Genomic DNA, 14,540 nt, shown 5'->3' with positions numbered 1-14,540 from the left:
GAGAGATAATATGTGCATTTACTGCAGATAGAGCCAGAGATAAATAACGTAATCTAAAGAGATCTAACAGTTAATAAGCCCGATTATTTCAAGCCTATTATAAAAAGACATATACCTCTCATGGGTTCTGACAGGCTCACTAATTAGCTCTTTGTTTTCTTTAGTGTTTGCAACTGAAATTATTTTCTGTAGTGTTTGTAACTGAAATGGCCTCCTCCAAGCTTCCACTCTTCGCTTCTCTTTTACTTTGCCTGGTTTTCACTACTCATTGTCTGAGGTCCATCGGTAAGTAGTAAACAAACTCCTCCTCCTCAATCTCGTTTGCTTGGTTTTCACAGCTCACACCACATTATACACACCCAATAATAATCCCTGGTATACAGAAATAGCCAAAACTCAGAATGGTTAATTTATATGGATCATTTGCTTCCTGCTTATCCCTCCTTGGATCAGCTAATAAACTCAGAATGGTTAATTAAGTTTTAGGGGAGATTCTAAGCTTGTATTAATGGCTGTGAATGCAGGAGTTGAGAGAAACGATGAGGATGGTGTGGGGTTGTCGGGAACACCCACACTAACTTGTCATTTTATAGGAAAATGTACAACTGTTGCGGCGTGTGAGGATCAATGTGTGAAGAAGGGTTATTCTCCGGGTGCTCTGTGTGTGCCAAATGCTTATGGAATCAATCAATGTTGTTGTACTGGTTCAATTTGAAACTAGTATTGAATTGTGTTGAAGTCGTTGGATACTTTCTTCATTTTAATAAATAAAGAGATTCTTCTTCTTCTTTTTGCATACGGATGTGTAGTGTTGAATACTATCCAATATTTACTTGAACACTAAGCCATACTGGTTCAACTTTTCTTATGTGGGTAGGTGGTTGCAAAAAATGGGTCTTCTTAATTGGAATGACCCATTTCAATTCCAATTGTTTGATTGGGCAGAATTAGAATGATAGAATCTAATTCTTATTCCTAATAGAATAACATTTTCCCATTTGAAGATCCCTACCCTTCCCTTCGGAATGAGAATTTCATACAAGTTAATTCCGGCTATAGGAACTGGTTCCGATTCCGACTGTAAACCAATCGGATTCAGTAATGGCCCTTACGGCCTTACCTACAAAAAAAAACTACAAAAGCAAAATCATTGTAAGATGAAATATATTTTTTTTTTCAACACGACAGGGAGAAGCAATATAAATTAAAATTAAAGCAACGGTTCTCTGTCCGATTTTAAAAACCTTGTTTCAGGGTATCCCATCTCCATTGAAGCAAGCCTCAATCTGGTCTCCAATACTATATTAAGAATCCAACATACCTATCAATATGTCTCGAGAATCGCAAACGATAACCCTAACCTTAATGGGAAACAATGCAGGCATTTACTGCTGATGGTCAGGCTTAGAAATCACAAACATTTTCATATTCAATATGTTGTGGGCGAGGCCCGAGGGAGAAGTTGAGAAGATGATCGATGGACCTGATTATAAAACGCCATGCGACTCTCAGAGGCTCTACTTGTCCTCCTTGGTTAAGTTCTATGCTATGTAGTGATACAAGTATGGCCACTTCCAAGCTTTTATTTCTTGTTTCTATTTGTCTTTGCCTGGTTTACTCTACTCATTGTCTTCCGAGGACTATTGGTTAGTATGAACAATATATATATATAATTGGAATTTGGAGAGCGATTCTAAGATTGTGTTGATTATTGTGAATGCAGGATCTCATCAGGGCGACGATGACGATAGTGTGGAGTTGTCTCGATCACCCTCACTAACTTGTCATTTCATAGGAAAGTGTAGGAGTCTTGCGCAATGTGAGTATGCATGTGAGAAATCAGGTTATTCTCCGGGGTCTCTGTGTGTGCCAAATGTTTATGGAATCAATCAGTGTTGTTGTACTGGTACTTGAAACCAGGATAGAATTGTATTCAACTGTTGGGTGTTCATCACCTTAATAATATATTCTTCTTCTTCTCCTTCTTCTTAATTGTTCATTAAATCCCAGTAACCCACTTAGTTTATAATTAGATCAATCTGGATCAGACAAGTTTATGCAACTCTTGTATTCTTCACCCAAGAAACAATTAAGGTGAGATCATTACTCAATGGTGGGCAAAGGTAGACATGGGTCCTGTTGTGGGGTGAAGAGAATCAGGAGTTGCATAAATTTAGCATTTCTCCTTTTCTTTAACCTGTTTTTGGGTTTCATGTCACTGGTGTTTGTAGTAGAACATAATTTCTTTTACAGAAGGAAAAAGGGTCATTTATTAGAACGCCCCCTCTAGTTTCATGAATTTTCTTAAACCTATCCAATCCTATAGTTTGCAACCTACTTACTTAATCAACCTTTTACTAAGAGGTGTTTGTTTTGCCATCGAAAAATAGTAACATTATCACCTAAACTGAGTGGAAAATGTTTCTTCCAAAAGCACCTCTAACACTTCTTCATATAAAAAAAAAAGACCAAAGAGAGCCAAATAGAGTGGTTTCTTGTGTCTTATTAGGGGTAAAATGGTATTTTTATTTTTTATTAAATTTATTCAATTGGATATTAGGGTTAAAACTGTCATTTTCTACTATCACCTAATGGAAGGTCGATTTATAGAGGGCTGAGGGCCCATTTATAAGGAGAAATTTTCTATTTTCAGCTGGTTCTAATGTAGCTTGCACCCAAACAGATATTTTCTCATTTATATATGCATGTGCTTTGCTAGTATTATACATAAAAGCATAATATATAGAATTATGCATGAAGGTATTCTAAAACCCATTTTTAGAATTTTTACCTAATTTATCACCAGAATGAGACCAAACAGATCTTCTCTTTCACTTGCCAGTAGATCTGTTCACAGGCCGGGCTTTGGGCCCAACTTGACACTGCCTCAGGCTCGGGCTTCAGGCCAGGCTCATTAGAATTTTGACAAAAGTCAAGTCCGAGCCTGGCCCATGAACAGATCTACTTGCCAGCCTTAGCCAAACCCATCTTTTTTTCTACCCCATTTTCTCCAACTCCCAATTGCTTAATAGCATCAATCTGTTGGTGTATATACTTCTCCAGTTCATGTGTGAAATTCAGCTTGAAACTTTTGCTTGAGATCAATTATGTCTGATAAGAATTATAGCTGGACAATGTTAACCAAAGATCCTTTCTACTTGTCCGGATCTGCTACCCACAAAATGTTCTCATGCCATGCTTCCTATAAATGAAAAGGGAGATATTCCTAATGTGCAACTGCAATGTCCCGTGAATAGAAAGGTAGGAACAACTTGTGGATAGCAAATTCGAACCCAAAAATATCGATCCATTTGAAGAATTGATATCAGCAACTTTACTTTTACTATTGAAGATCTTTTTCTTTGCAGCCTGTTGCAAGAAAACGTATTTAAAGCCTATTGAAGATGGTTTTGTTGCAATCTTTGCAATCTGTTGCAATCCAATTAACACTTGGGCAATCCTATTTAAATTTTGAATTTTTAAATCTCTATGTATTTAAAGCCTATTTAAATCTTTGTATAAAAAAATACATGCAGTGCATTTAAACTTTGAATTTTTTAAATCTATATGCATTTAAAGCCTATTTAAACCTTAGTATGAAAATTAATGGAAATGGCAATTGTTGAACCCAAGTCAGCCATGTAACAAGCTGGAGTTCTCACCAATGGGCCATTCTATAGCATGTGAAAATAAAGTGGGTTTCGATTGAAGGCATCTTAATGAACTTAGTGAGTATAGCATTAAATTTGATAACAGACATCTTAATGAACTTTGTTGTGTTAATGCATAATGAACCTATGCGATACATGAGGTTGAATATTAATTTGATAAGAGGCTTTGGAAAAAGATTTTATGTGCATACCAAGTAGGGGTGTCAATTGGACTGTATTGGGTCTAATCCGTTTCAATTCATTGAATATTTTGGATCATTTTGGACTGGTCAAATTTAATGTCTGGCTCGTTCAATTTGTTCAAATTTGTTTTAATTTAAATTAATTTTAATCCAAACCTAGTCCATTGAGACCTACATTCTTATCTTCTCTCAATGGACCAGATATTGGCTCAATCCAACTCAATTCAATATAAATTCATTATGGATGGACGAGGTCCAATCCAATCCAATAAATACTTCGGACCATTAAGTCTGGACTGATCCAATTCAATATGTCTTGTTGGTTCGTCCAATCCAAATTAATTTTGGTTTGGACGGGGTCTAGTCCATTGACACCCCTAATGCCAACTAATGAAGAGTTGTTAGTGAGTTATGGCCTGCAACTTGTGTCTGAATTATAAGCCTATGCCCAGCCTTCATATGCATTATGGGCTGGGCTGAGCTAGAAATGATCACCTTGGTGTGCAGACTGTCAAAGTTGAACAACCTGCCCAAGCCCAACTAAACCCTCAGGTAGGTGGCAAATTTGGGCTTTTGTAATCATTCTTCGACTGGGCCCAACGTTCATGTTTGGGGATGGGTTTGGGTTGGTCCTTAACTCTACCAACCATCTAATTTATACCCTTGCTTTATTAGATATAGAGTGATTTAGAAAGAATTAAGAGAGAAAGAGAGATTTAATGGAGAGGATAGAAGTTACTAACATTAACAACCGGAAAGAGAGGGGAGTTATGAAGGATTTTATTAGAGATAATTAAGGCTTTAAATGATAATTTAATTAAAATAAATAAATAAACCACATGTGTGAGAAAGGAGAGAAGGACGAGTTACATACCAGCATTGAGGGGAGAAGACTATTGCGCTCTCACTTTCTTCTGTACAATATAGATATAGATGTCTATATGAACCGGTAAATTAAAAAAGAAAATAACAATAAAATTAATATTTAGGTATTAATGAGATTAATTATATTGGTTTCTTAAGCTACGCAAGCATACTATAAATTTTATTTTTCTACCATTTTCCAATACTTCGCAGTGATTCACACATCATAAAAACTATTATAATTAATGTGAACTTACCTAATTTATAGCCATTTGAGGTTTAGACTTCATGTTATAGTTATACTTGTAGGATTTTTGTAAGGAGATCAGATCTCAGGGCGTTTGCAGATTTTTGCTTTCAGAAAATCTCCACTCTTTTATAAGTTCCCTAATGTATTCATGCATATCTTGATCATTCCTTCACATCTATGGGCCTACACAACAGGGTGGCCCATAACCTCCAACTCTAGTTAAAGCAGGATTGGATCCCAAATCTCTACTACAACCAGCCAGAGACCTTTCCAACTGAGCCTAAAAGACTTAACAAACTAAGTTTGGACCTGGCTCATTTAATTAATGGGGCTTAAAATAAGGCTCCTTTTTTAAGTGCAAGTAATTGTTTCTCTCATGTGGGCTAGACAACATGAATTTCTCGCTCCCTTCTCATTCTTGATGGAATTGCTGTGTTCATTCTTCCCCCTTTCTGTAAAGAACAACTGTATTTCAAAACTTACTCTGGGTGTAGAGAGTGAGTTGGAACTTAAAACCTTGAATGGTGATAGCTCTTATAAGCAAAAAGCCCCTTCATTACACGGCGTTCTTGAATATGTTCTTTTCTAAAAAAAGTGAATAATGTTAGTTGGTTTGTTGGTAAGGTCTCTAACTGGTTATAGCGGAGATTTGGGATCGAATCCTACCTTCACCAGGGTTTGGGAGGCAGGCTGCCTGGCTACCTTCACCTTTCATTTGAGAAATCAAAGTGAAAAAAATAAAACCTGTTAGAGAAGGCAAAAGAAAATTAAAAGCAAAATTTACTTCGCATAAGCTAATATGGACCAGTATTTGGCATGAGAAATACACAAACCAAAATCTCCTATACACCCTTACAAGTAGTGCTGATTTAAAGTTCCTAAGCAATAATTAATGTCAATCCGCATTTAAATGGATTTGGGTCCAAAGTATTAATTAAAAAAAAGAGAAGAAATGCAGGTGAATCAGCATCCATTCCAATCAAACTCTCTAGCTATCTAAATGTGTCTCAAAACTAACCAGAATTTCACCATTGTATCTGGTTTCAGTTTTGAAAACAAGAAATACACTATACAACAAAGAATAAGATCAAGTAATCCCTTTTCCACTTATCCTCCTCCAAAAGTAAAGAATATGATATTAGAAAAGGTCACAAACACTACAAGCTTTCCATTGATTAATAAAAATTTTCAGCTTTCTTGGCCAACAATTTGGGAAGCGACATCCACCAGAATTCTGAAGCTTCATCTGGGGGTCATTTTAAGAGGCTCAGAGAATTCAATAATGCTGAGATCATGTTAATGGCTCACCACCACCACCACACACAAAAAGGGCTAAAAGGATAAGGAAAATGCCTCTTTTCTGGTATTGGAAAGCTTTTTCATGATCTCTCGCTCATCAAATACAAGTCAATTACCATTAGGAAATCATCACCATCATCAATAAGCCTTGTCCCAATTATAGGGGCGAGTCCGTTTCATCGATTACTGTTTTGTCATTCTATTCTGTTTAATGATATATTCAACATTAAATTATGGGTGTTTAAATCATTTCTTATTACTTTTACTCAAAAACTTTTTGGTCTGCCATTATCATTATCATAGGAACTAAAAAATTACATGATTGGATCGTTGAATTAAAAAAAAAAAGAAAAAAAACACAGAGTTCTTTCTCTCTCACAATCCACATGTAGTGTATATTATTTTCAAATGTTATAAAACGAAAATAGAAGTCAATAACTACCACTAGGGTAATACATGATGAGATCGATGAAGCCTAAAACAAGTGATAAAAGTGCACTTATTGTGTCATGGTTCTCATGGTTTGTCTAAGAACCTTAGTCCCAACATGATTTCGGTGTCTAGTGGAGCAACCTCAAACCTCCACCACAATAATAAAAAAAGAAATATCTATGATACAAGGAAAATATGGTACTGGAATAACTTTGATCAATCAAAACCTCCATTAATTTTGATAAATACCATCTCATTGGTTAACATTTGTGTGATACCAATTTTATTTATTTATTTTTGACTTTATGGGGCTATACAATAGGGGTAATCCATCCTACAAACCCATGGCTCCCCAAACCCTGGTGGGGATGGGATTCGATTAGGGATAACAATTTTCTCATCCTTGCAAGTACCCAGCTTCCCCCACCACATCGGGTCGGGGATGGAGATTGCCTTAGTGGGGATGAGGATTAATAGATACCCGACTAGGGATGGGGATGGGGACAGGGACGGGAAGTGAAATCCCCACTCCGCCCCACCCCGATTATTTATATTATATCAAAATATATTTATACTTCAAAAAACTTTCATTGTTTTAAGTAAATCTATTTTCTAAAAAGCTTAGGGGGTGTCCGACATCGTGGACATTCCACAATATATTCCGTTTGGAAACATGCAACACCAAAGTAAGTGTTCGATTCGCCTGTGGTGTGGATCAATCTACGTTATCTCGTGGATTGGTCCACACCACGGGCCAAAATCTCATCTATGGATTTTTCTTGTGGATCAAACCATGCAACCCCTAATTCATTGGTTATTACTAAAAAATAAAATATTATTTTTTAATGATTAATGGCATAGGTTATCTTAAATGTTGTAATTGAGATACATGGAGTCAAACACAAGATGTGGAATGAAATGCACCATACCTTGTAGAAACGCCCATAGAGGTGTGGTGTGGATTGGTCCACACACAACAAGAAAAGTAGAATACCCTATTGGTGTGTGGTGTATATTTATCCATACCACACCAGTGGATGAAAATACACCACCCAATTTCTTATCTATGCTATATAATACCCCCTTTATTTAAACATTTTGGGGATTTGGGTCCCCAATAGGAACAGGATGGAGAGCCATTTTTATCCCTAGCTAAAGGGGATTAAAGTCAGGGATGAGGATTTGTTTGAAAGTGGGAATGGTCCCCCCTTGTTGCCATTCTTGGATTTGATCCTAGGTCTCCCGAGACCTTATCAATTGAATCACTTGTATGATACCAGTTGATTGGTTATAAATTGTGTTGATATATGTCTTTCTGGTACCAGTTGATTGGTTATAAGTTGTTCTGGTATATGTCTTTCTAGTATCATGGTCAGACTCTAAAAAGAAGGAAAGGGACTCCAAATTGGATTTGCCTTTTCTTAGTGTTAATGAGAGAACTGTATTGGCACAAACTGATCCGTGATTTTTGTAAAAAGGATTGATCAGGAGCATCCATATAATGATTCCCTTATGATATGGATTTAATAAAAAAAAATGGCAGGAACATATTACTTTTGTATATGATTTGTTTCTTTTCTTTTTTATTTTACGAGATTTAAAATGTTAATATAATATTTTCTTCAATCATCTAAACAAGGTTCTAAGTATCGGTATTACAAAGAATTTGGAAAAAAAAATACATTTGAAGAAACATGCCAGAATTTTGGACAGCCATGAAAAATTCAAAATTATTTGGCTCCTAGCTGGTTAGAGGACATACATCCGACCAAATGCTTTACACATTCATTTTAGGATTTAGGGGTTTAAATTTTTTTCCTCCCATCCAGGGGTTTAATGTCTAGGGTTTCAAGATTTAGATATGAAAAAATATTTTTTATTCGTAAATCAAAACATGGTTAGACCATGGTTCAAAGTATTGATACGATATGCCCGATACGGGGTGTATGGTATCGTATCTTTTGAAAAAGATATGGTCCGAAATGCCTGTTTTCAGGTGTTTCGGACCCCCAATTTTTTTTAATAAGAAAAAGCATGCTAAAAACTTCCCAAAAAACCCAAATATGAAAACAAACTAAAAAATAAATAAAGTTTCGGCCGTTTCTAAGTACCGATATGATACGACCGAAACTCGTATCGTATCGATACTTTGAACCTTGGGTTAGACACATTCATCTAATCGACCATGGTAGGAGAAAAATAAAACTCGTTCTACTACATATTGATTTTTTTTAAATAATAAAACAACTGCCACATTATCAAAATCATATTGAATAAATAAAAACCATGCATATTGGTGAAGACATCGTAAGATATGCATCAATATGCTAGAAAACTCATGGTTCCTATAAATTTGTTAACTACACTGATATTAATACCCAAATGGATATTAATAAGCAAGGTTTTAAAAACCGGACTAGACATGGAATCATTTTGGGTATCGGTTCTTTGATTGAACGAACAACTTGTTCTGATTTCAATAAATAAATAAACAAAACAAAAAATGACCAAAAACCATTGTCCAGGTCGACAATTTGACAGTTTGGCCACTCAAGTATGTGGGTCGCTGACCAAATTAACAATTTTGGCCAGAAAGCGATTTTCGGAATTGGTTACTTGACCGGTTCCTAGGTCAACCGGTTCGATCGTCTTGTCCGGTCCAGTTTTCAAAACCATTAAATAAGATATAAAAACATAAGAAATAGAGGAAAATAAGCCTATCCTAGATGTAACTATTGTCAATGTTTTCAACCCACCATTGACTCGGTTGGTTGAACTCATCAAACTGTCACCCTATCATGATTTCAGGTTCAGTTCTAGTAAAACCTTCCATTTGGTTAGTTGACTTGGTCAAAAACCATCTGACTCGAGCGGTTAAACCGTTGACCCATTCGACCTGATAACTAGGTCATGGGTTGCACACTAAATGTGTATGTAAACTTTCAAAATCCATAATTTTGTACTCAATGCTCTATTGAGGTGAATTTTTTATTTTTTTTATCTTGGATAACTTTTCAAGATCTATGTGTCTCAACGAGCCAATATGCCTTTCCCTACTATTTTTGCCAAAAAAAAACTTTTTTAGGCCTCAAATCACAATTTATAGCAATTTTTCTATAAATAAAAAGTAAGAAATTAATTATATATATATATATATGTGTGTGTGCGTGTGTGTCTTGATGTATCACAGTCTGACCAATATGGACAATTAAACTAGTGATCCACAATCCGAAGGAAAAAAACGGTTATGCCTCAGGTTGATTTCTATAAAACACTGATTATTATATGATAACTTCACCAACAATGCTCTAAGTATTTTTCATTGACTCTTTATTTTTTTATTAAGTGTTTGCGCAATTGCTTAAGAAGTTTTTCAAAATTGAGAAATAATTTTAACACTAGGTCTAAGGTTCCACTTAGGAAAGGCTTCACCAATATTACCTTTCTCCTACTTAGAGGAAGGAGGACCCATGTTCTGTTGTATGTTTCAAGGTTTTTAAAATTGAATCGGACAACGAACAGGTCAAGGGTTTGGTTTCTGGGTCGAACGGTTTAATCATTCGAATCGAACAGACGGCCCATTCTGACAAAAAAATAAAAAATAAAAAACAGCCAAACCGTTAAATGGTTCAAACGATCAACTGTCTAGGCCAACGATTTGTTGATCAAATCAACAATTTTTGGCAAAATAACGGTTTTAGGATTAAATATAATCGATCACCTGACCAGTTCCGGATTTTCCGATCCAACCGTCTGATCCATGGAAATTGACACACAAGCAAATAGTTGTTTGACTACTGTATATTATTTTCAATTCAACGAAGGACAGTGAAATCCTTTTACGTGGTTCACAAGGAAAGAAGCCCCAAATATTTGTTAGCGCGACTAAGAGTTGGACCAAACACTAATACATTTTGACCATCCTGTTCCTGTCAATATAGAGCTGCTGCATTTTTTGACTACACGCAACACTATTTTGCATGTGAAACCAGCCTCAAAAGAACTGGTTCCTAACTCTTTTAGGGTCCGTTTGATTCACTAGAATAAAGGCTTGGAATCGATATTAGAATGGTCCAATCGTTTGGTTGGGATTACGAAAACAGAAAACAAAAAAACAGATCCTAAAAGACCATTCCTATCTCTACCTTTTCCTTCAAACCAAACATAGCCTAAAATCTTCCTGCATAACAGATATAATCCATAGAAAATGAATCAACATAAAATTCATACCCCATTAGACCTTTTTGGGCAGCAACATGGGCTGCCTGGTTTCCTTTTCTTTTTACATGGGAAAATTCAATCTCCAAACCAGAAGCTGCCCTACTGAAAGTTCAGCTCTCTAAAGACTGTCTTAGGCCTTATCCATTCAAACAATCCACCACCGAACTGCAATCACTCTCAAGTTTCAACTATCACCCTGTTCATCTCCATATCAAGCCCCACCCTAATGTCTGCAAAAACAGCTTTGACTTCAGCTTGCTGAGGAGCCATAAAGAGATGCCACACACAACCCATGGTTAAGTTGGTGGCAGCATATTCAACTAAGATTTAGAAGTATTTAGAAAACAAGAAGAAAGAAAATTTTCTTTCTATTTTCCCTGTCTACACAAACAATGGAAAATGAATTTTCAATGCCTTTCCTATTTCTCTTTCTTTTACCTCCCTTTCTTACCCTTCTTTTCTAACAAGGTTGGTCTTAATGTCTTATTCCTTCACAGTTTTACATCTTTGGCTGCCCAATTGCCCACATATTTCTGAACCATTAATCCTGGTCTATTTTCCAAGTAATTAGGGATCAGAAAATTTGTGAAAATGATTTTTTTTTTCTCTCATCAGACACCATTTTCCAAGAAAATAATTTATTTCCATTAATTTTATTTACACCCAAAATCAGGTACCTAGAGAAGATTTTGATTACGAACTGTTGGTTTGCTAAAGCTAGTAAAAAAAAAAATAGAAAAACTACTTTTTCAAATTAATTTGAGTTAGAGCCGTGACGGATCCTTATTAAGCTTGAGGGTTTACAGGACCAATTAATCTACTTGTCAAAGACACCATATTTGAATTATTTCATCTCAAGAAATTCCATGAGGAGGATGACATATGTTGTCTTCCAAAGTAGGGCTCAAAAATTGAAAGTTGCTTTAGATTTATTCATTTATGTGGTGATAAAGAATGGTGATCCAAATTCTCCTTTTTTTTCCTGTTTACTCTCTTTTGGAATCTATGAGATACCACTTTTTGGGTGTCTTCTCTTGAATCTCTTCCTTTCTTTTTAATGAATTTCTCGATCTTTGATATTCATTTCTTTCTTTTAGAATTCAATTATGGTGCATTTATTAATAATATTGAATGCACACTAAATTTAGATCTCAACTAATCACATTAAAATCTGCTTGTTTTTTATTGATTTATGTTTCACGAAATATATTTTTACATTTAATAAGATAAGATGTATTTATCATCACATTCGACCAATTATATATTTTGCTGTACATTGCAAGGGATGTACCATAATTTTGCCCTTGTTTATCAGAATAAGAATAAAAACTTTGGGTTATTTTTTAGTACAATAAGCCTTGCGTCAAATTTCTCTGTAATGAGGTTTCAATGATGTGATGGCGTGTTTGGCTCTTTTTGATGTTCTCATTCATCTTTTGCTCTAATTTGACTTTTATTTTCAACAAACTCATTACTTTATTGGATTTCAAATTAGCTCCTAATCTTGATATTTTTTGTCTGGATAGACAGAACTTACATGTGGGTTACAAGACCCAAAAGTCAGTCAATGGGCCCACATCACTTGCCACTTGTACCCTATTTATAGGTGTTGGATCCATTCCTACACGGGTCCAGGCCAGCTAGAAGCATGATGCGAATCCTGTGTTCTATGGTTTAGAATAGATAAATATAATGCACAATTCAGATGGCTAAACCACAATCCATTATGCAGATTGTGGGCTCAGTTCGTTTAAATCAGTAGGGGTGTTTTCGGGTTGGGTTGAATCGGTTTGAGTCATTTTCTTCAACCGATCCGATCTAATCGGTTTACTTATTGATTAAATCGAAACCAACCAATCCTGAAACAAAATCGATCCAAATATGAAGGGTCGGTTTGGATTAGTTTATTGGTTTAGTCAGTTTTTATATATATTTTAAACTGAAATATCTATATCTAAATATCTATTTATATTTAAATTTATTTCATTTTAGTTTTTATGCAAAACCAAAATATATATTTAAATTTATACAAAACTGAATTAAATATTATACTATTGTATTATATTTGTATTAGTTTTGGGTTTTTAGTTTTTATCATAAATAACCAATTTTTTTCAAAGTTCAAACAAAACACACATAAAATATATCAATATTTAATATATAGGGTAGGGACTAATTAATAATTACTTAAACATACATGAAAATCAAAACCAAAATGAGTTGTCGATATTTTTTTTTCATACAAACCGAAACTGACCGATAGTTTTAAAAAATCGACCAACTCAAATTGAGCCGGGCCAATTTAGTTGATTTGACATTTAACATGAACACCCCTATAAATCAGCAGCAACCAAGTGGCAAGTTGAAGGGCCCCAAATCTAAAATGGGGCCCTGTGTACCTAAACAAAGAGGTCAAAACCGGATTAATTAGCCCCGGTTCAAACCCCTGGATTAGCATCAACCTCACTAAAATTAACGTTGAAATGTTTCATTGATACAGCCAATGAGCCTGGTGTGAATCCACAGCCACTGAATCAGCCGACAATTCTATTCATAACACTGTAGCCTGTATGTGTGAGGCTTAGATGTTGGGCTGATGTGGCATGTGGAACCGTAGAGAATCTGGTATCTCCCAAGGGCCTAACAAAAAGGAATATACATGAATCAGTAAGAAACATCCAAATTTGACCAGCCATGTATGTACAGCTAGCCCATGACTTCTGACCATGAAACGAGCCCCGACAGCTAATCTCTCTCTTTTGAAATAATGACTTCTGCTCTCTAACCGTCAAAGGTCACATCTCTCGGTCATTTAAACATCTCTCGCTGTCTAAATTTTGACAATTCATGCCGATTTTACAGCACATCCCATCATGTATTAGAAATATCTTCCCATGAATAATGGTGAAGGGTGATTTTGCTCTCCATTTACTTAACTAGTGTTTGGCATTGATGCTGTAGCACCATTTTCCAAAAAGTAATGCCTTTTTTTTTTGTTCGGAATTGTTGCTGTCAGGTAAGACGTTTCCTAGAGCAATAATAGCTTTTTTTGTTTGGTATTAATGCTCCAGGAAACATTTTCTGCACTTCTACCCATTATCGAGTGCCACATCACTGCCCTGTTGGCACCAATAAGCTGTAGCTCCAGGAAACATCAAATTTGGCATTGCTCCAAGCCATGCCTTCTCAATTTCCAAGGCGTGGCTTGGAGCACTGTTTTCTATGGAAAAATGGCTCCAAACATATGGATGTTTCCTGGAGCACCGTTTTTTCTTGCATGGCGCTAATGTGGTGTCGTTGCTCCAGGACACGACAATGATGCCAAACAGTCGCCTAGTGAAACGTGGCATTCGTCTTCGCTGCTTAACACCTCAACACCATGCGGATAGTCGCCTATCTTGCCACGTCAAGGAGACGCACCCTAGAATCAGTCTAGGGCACCTCATATACAACTCAGGCACCTCGACAGGGCACCTCGGTAGGGCGGCTAGTAGCACCTCGTCCAGGGCCGACTTGTGGTACCTCTAGTACCTCGTTGTTACTAGGCCAAAGGACCTTGGCATGAGAAGCGACCTCCCTTGAGGACTTGCCAACCTATGGTACCTCATTAGTACTGGTCCA

The 14,540-nt window shown here is 36.0% G+C and overlaps 1 long non-coding RNA gene across 1 annotated transcript; it reads left to right on the top strand.

The window, feature by feature from the left end:
* Nucleotides 1-1,285: 1,285 nt before the first annotated feature.
* Nucleotides 1,286-1,992, top strand: LOC148802258 (uncharacterized). The gene is made up of 2 exons (XR_016081880.1): nucleotides 1,286-1,646; nucleotides 1,724-1,992. It is a non-coding gene; the product is annotated as an uncharacterized LOC148802258 (long non-coding RNA).
* Nucleotides 1,993-14,540: the final 12,548 nt, after the last annotated feature.

Source organism: Nelumbo nucifera, chromosome 2 (genome assembly GCF_055504915.1).
Source record: "Nelumbo nucifera cultivar China Antique chromosome 2, China Antique-T2T, whole genome shotgun sequence".
NCBI classification, from domain to species: domain Eukaryota; kingdom Viridiplantae; phylum Streptophyta; class Magnoliopsida; order Proteales; family Nelumbonaceae; genus Nelumbo; species Nelumbo nucifera.
Note: the sequence above shows the minus strand (reverse complement) of the source record. Positions and strands in the feature narration are given on the sequence as shown.